Source organism: Nilaparvata lugens, chromosome 1 (assembly GCF_014356525.2).
Source record: "Nilaparvata lugens isolate BPH chromosome 1, ASM1435652v1, whole genome shotgun sequence".
Lineage (NCBI taxonomy): Eukaryota > Metazoa > Arthropoda > Insecta > Hemiptera > Delphacidae > Nilaparvata > Nilaparvata lugens.
Window position 1 is genome coordinate 74,631,470 of NC_052504.1, and position 6,360 is coordinate 74,637,829.

The window sequence follows — 6,360 nt, forward strand, 5'->3', positions numbered from 1 at the left end:
GCCGAAGCAGACTCCCACATGCTAGCTTTCGGAAAGGCACACTACCGCTAAATATTCGATAATTTGACAGCAATAATTGATATAAATCATAGTATATTTGGGCGAGGCTTTCCTGTGGTTGATGGGTGGTTGAAAGGTGCCACCCTTCCTGTCACTAATCCTATTCGTCGACCGCCTCCGAGTTCAATGCTCACTTTCTATCTGAGTAGGCGGCATCAAAAATCGCTACTGCTCTCTTTCTTATCTCAAATCTTGAAATCTTTCCCGACTGGGCCGAGGCCGCTTTTTATAAGACCGCATTTCCAGTACAGTACAGAACCAACCGTTCTGTTGAATTTTAATATATTTTGATCGGAATTTTCGTTCCAGATTTGTCATTATACTCGTCTGAGATTCATGAATTTTGTTGAAGAAAGTATGCTACGGTTACCCACGAATAAATATATGAGTACTCTCAATGATGACTGATGAGTATCATTATTCCAATTACGATGTCAAATATTACTCAGTGATTAATTTGAGTAAAATGTCATTACGAAAGAAGTGGACATCTGACGACATGGCTGACTCTGTAGTAGAAATACTAGTACTGGCAAAGAACGCTAAAAGACTCAGTTTGGATAGATTTATGACGAATTCTTTCTCAGTAATTGATGGATTTGAATTCATTTAATATGGTTTTCTATGTAAAATATTATTCATATCAGTGGTAATGCTGAGAGTTACGCTTTTTCATTTCTAGATAATGCACTTTGAGATAATTTCAGACATTTCTAGATAATGAACTTTAATTGAAGACATGTTTTTGAGGATACTTACAAACCTTTTTCTGACCTTGTTATTGATGGCTATTGATGTTATCAAATTTTCCATTAAAACTTCTTTCGTGTTAGTATTCCTGTTACCTGTAATCCCTACTCTTCAATAATGATATTAATAGTAATAGTGGCTGGCACTACCTTGTCGTGGGTTCGAATTCCGCCGGTAGGCATGGACGTTCAATCATCTCATTCAATGGCCCATGTGAATAAAGTTGAGCATTTGCTCATACTTCTAAAATATGGAGCATTTGCTTCATTTTCTATGAATAAACGTGAGCAAAACCTTATGCTCATGCTCATCAAAAAAGTAGTTTGAACATTTGCTCAAAAGTAAAAGCTTTTGCTCAAAATTGTATGAATAAACTAGAGCATTTGCTCAACTTTTGAAGCAAATGCTTCAAAAAAGGTGAGTCTAGTCTAGAGCAGCTTATCACCTTTTGCTCATAGTAAAATGGCTCAACTAATTCTTATGAGGAAGAGGAAACTTTACCAGATACTATCAGAACCAATAGTGTAGTAGTGTATTCACAACCAGTAGTGTATTCTAAACTCAACTAACCTAAAACTGTATTCATAAAAAATAGGAAACAGAGCAGACGACGCAAACACAAGCGGTGCCCCCTGTTTGCATATTTAGCGCTTCCGTGAGCTATAAATACAAATTAAGGCTACAAAAGCGAATCAGCTGATGAAAAATCTTTAAAATACGTGAGCATTTGCTCCAGAGTTCAGGAGCATAAGGTAAGAGTATAAGGTAAAGCTTATTCATATATCAAAATGAGCAAATGCTTTTGCTTCTAACTTTTGCTCATGAGCAAAACCTTATGCTCAATGCTTTTGCTCATGAGCATTTGCTCTGGTATTATTCATATTAGGCACTTTCTATTACCAACGCACAAGTTTAAAACTCAGGCATCAATAGCAATGAAAAAGTCTCACTCGAAGGGACTACATTGACATTATCACTCCATAAATATTGCATTTGTACTGAAAGTTTTCTGAATTTTATAATACCCATTGTCATGAATGTTCATCATCTTATCATCATATTATCATCATATTATAAATAATGTGACGTGGTGTTGTAGCACCATGAAATACTTTTGAAATAAAACAACTGAGCTTTAATAGAATTGTAAAATGGAAAGAATAGATAGCCTAGTCAAGGTACCGCTCAAGTAAAATCGAATGTAATTTATGATAAAGAGTAATCATGTTATCTATTAAGCGATAAGAGAACCATGCAAAATTGTAATTAAACAGTAATGAGAATTCTTTGGCAGTAAATAAAATTATAAAGCAGCTTGTTTATTATTGGCAGATTATAAAAAATAAAAGATTGCATGTACAATTTGAGGTTAGAGTCCTTTGTTTTGATTTAATACATCAATCGATCTAGGATCAATCGACAGTTTTTTGAATTGATACCTAACAAATCAGCTGATTGCTCAACCAACTATTACGAATTGAATTATATTTTTTACTTATAAAATATATATATATATATATATATATATATATATATATATATATATTATATTATATATATATATATACTAGGGAAGGTTTATGTAAATAGATAAGGACAACTATTATTGTTACACGAGTATTTATTGAAATCTAAAAAAGTATGAAAACCAGGAGTATACAAAGCTCACATAAAAAATTAAATGTATATCGTATTATAGCATCATATATCGATATTTATCTATTGGAATACTCTCAGACTATTACTTAACTTATTTATTTAGAAACTTTTATTTATCTTTGTATAACAAAGTTGGGAAAACCCTGAATCTTAAGTAACCAATTACATCACGTCTTACTAAGATTAGAAAGCCAATCAGAGGAAAGCTTATAAATCGTTTAAGGAAGAAATGAAATTTTTCTGAAAATCATTGTCTCTGGCATGTGATCTCGACCTGTGAGGAGCACATGGAGATTAGGGTTCTTTCTTCCAATTAATATTTAAAAGCATTAAGCCAATCCCTTTTTAAATGTGAAGTATATGTAATTAATGTTTGATTATTTGTGAACTCAGTGTTGCTAAAGAGTTCTTAATTGTAACTTATTCCCGTAAATATATTTTTTAATACTGATAGAAACTTATAAGTAATCTGGACCATACACAAGCCCAGCAGAGACGAAAAGGACCTGCCTAATTAATTATTGAAGATAATTAATTATTCTACGAGAACTTCAAGAACATCATTATAGTGAGTGTGCAAAATTTGTCTTAAATGAGCTCATTTAATAATAAGGCCTTTATCAGTGAATTGGGGAATTGATTAAAGCGCTATATAAATTTTTGTTCAAATTTAAGAAATTCGCAACATGTTAACTACTATCATATAAGTTATAAAAACTCTTTTATTAAATAATTGATATATGTAGGAAGCTTATTTCCATGCACGGCACAAACTCATAAACCCTGAGATATTAAATTGTTATTTTTATTGATTATTATTTGTTCATTGATCAAAGTATGTTCTAGTAAATCTATATAGTGAACAGGTTTCAATTTGTCTAATTCTGAATCGACTTGGAGTCCACTTATCAGTATTAAATATACATATATATTTTTACAGCTCACAACTGTGAATGCTAATGAACCTTGTGATAAATATTAAAATATTAAAGAATTTATTTATATTGGAATTATAGATACAAGGATATTTTATGGGAATATATTTCATGTTTTATGTCAGCATACAAAATCTTAGAAGTGTTTTATTATTTCCTAATTCATCTTGTGATATACAGTTTGAGCTGTCTTGGTACCAAGCAATATTCTCCTGCAGCATATAAAATCAGTGAATCCATTAATATTAATATTATTCAGAGCATTTATTACTTGTCATCCTTTGATGATAGTAATACTATTCAGCCAGAAAAATCTTACCGATAATTACATCAATCAGTCTACAGTATATCATATAAGGATCCAGAGAACTTCAAGAACTGGCATTGTAAGTTCCAAGGAATTTCAAAAGGGTAAATTGGTGCATACCTGTATTCATGACAAGCGTTTTAAGGATCAACTAGAAGAACCATAGTTGATCTTCATTATTCTCGATTGAATATATTGTTACTGATAATCAGTCACCAACTATCTATTTGACTTCCTTATTGGTATTCTTCTATAACTTCATGGAAGCAGCGGTAAGAATTATTGATCACCAGTCATTGAACCCTGTGGTGATTCATTATATTTGGAATATTCGTGCATCTACTACTGAGCTAGAGCTGTGGTCTGAACCCAGCATATTTGCGAGCCGGACAGCCTTAACTTTTTGCAAATTTATTTGCAAAATAGGGATTTTAGCAATAGCTACAGTCTATATCAAATATACCGCGCCACATAGGAATGGTTGGCAATATACCATTTTACATAATGTCGCCCAACATGGATGGCAAAAATATACCTCATTACAATAAATATAAACATTTTTATTGACACTTTTACACAATTTTTAGAAAATTATGTCAACTGTGACCGTTTCTTTTAATCAGATGTCAAAAACTCATGACATTAATTTATATCTCATTCGATTCTAAACGTATAAAGTCATTTCTTAGAATAGAAGATGAGTTGTCATGACAAGCATCACAACACACATGGATCAGACTGAACCAATTCATTTATCGTTCATTCATCCACTTCTTCCCAACTTCATTCTCCATTCGACATCTTTATTCATCAGTTCCCTCACAAAACTCACTCAAAAATTAGTTTCAATGCGTTTTTTCTTAGTTTGCTTGAAACACTTGAAAAAAAAACACTTTTTTGGACTCAGGGGACCTTCAAACGTATAGAAATTTAGAAATTGGGGTACCTTAATTTTTTTCGGAAAGCAATACTTTCCTTACCTATGGTAATAGGGCAAGGAAAGTAAAAATTGTTATAAAATTAGAGGTAAAAAAACTCAAAAGTCAAAATAGAGGTAAAAACTCAAAGCTCAATACTACATCAAGAAACTATCAATTTGATAATTGATTACTAACATCATTACTATTGTCCTTCCAAATTCTTGACTCCAGTACTCTGTTTATAGCTCTAGTCATTAGCCGTACCACTGGTTATTTCTTTGAAATTCAGATGTAAAGAACAGATTATCTAGAATTATTTCGCTTTCAATCCAGAAAACTCTGAAATCATTATTGGAGAGGAGTGATGCACGTACGGTGGCGCAGTCTGTCTGATTGGTATGCAGATTGGATAGATAGAGAGTTGGCACAGGCATGCTGAAATGAAAACTGAATTTTTACTATTCAATTGCGGACTGTGGAACGATATTAGTGCGATGCTCATATATGCCTATGCCATGGTCGCAGATGAGTCGATAGGTTTTTATGCGATGGTGGTGGCAGTGATGGTGTGTTCAAGAAGAACAAGGGACCAGCCATATGGTGGCAGTAGCAAGTAATATGCATCCCAACCCCACAGCCCACATCATCCCTTTTCCAGCGAAATGTGATGATGTCGACTGGGTGTGGCGAGGGGCGGAGGGGGGAGTCGACGTCCAGTATTGACTTTCAACGAAGTTTGCCGATCATTCCCGACATTCGCCGAGCTTATCTTGCACTGCGCGCCGGCTCTGATCGTTCTTGTACAAAGTGAACTGGAATTTCCTACCCCAGTCAAGTCTGAAGGCTTCAGGATAGTGCGCATATAGAAATCAACATTTTTAACAAACTAGTCAGTTTCATTGATGAAGAAAACTAATCTAGACAGAGACATTAGATTAGTGATCGATGTTTGAGCGGCTGCTGGGTGCTGGCACGTAGAGGCTGCTCGGCATCGCGGGTACCAGTTGCGCCTGTCCTGCCATCTACATTTCTGCCGGCACAAGTTCTCAACTTGTCCAGGTCAGCGCTTCCTTCCAATAATTCTTCTCAAACTTCACTTATTATCATCCCTTCATCTCTAAAAGTCGCCAAAACACTTGTTGTTCATCTCATTTCATTCTTTTCATGATGTATTGTAAAAAACAGTAAATTAAAAATGACAAATTGTCTCTAAAATTGTAACAATATGTTTATTGCACTTTGAAATTTGAACTTTCGCCTCATATTGTAATAGGAAGTCAATAATCCTAAGATGAATGGCATTATGATTCTATTAGCATTTATGGAAGATCAAAAATATCTTGAATTGTTAATCTTGAATTGGAGATTTCGTTAAACTCAAAAATCTCAGATATGTATTCCATTTCAATATTGGGATGCGTTAGAAAGAAGTTAGTTGTATTTACAAACTTCCAGTGAAGATAGATAATATTGTAGAAACAAATCTTTCCACCAAACTGATAAATAATGAACTTTCCAAAAATAATTGATGTAATAATTACATTGATTGATATTGATCACGGATGTTTAAATCGGTTGTATACAATACGGATGTGTACAATAATGAAAGGATAAGGATATGATTACATTTGTTCTCTTTCATTCACAGGTCAGCCATGAAACATGCTAAAATATTGATTGAAAATAGATTATTGAAGAGGATCTATAATCTCAGATGATTCGAAGTAAT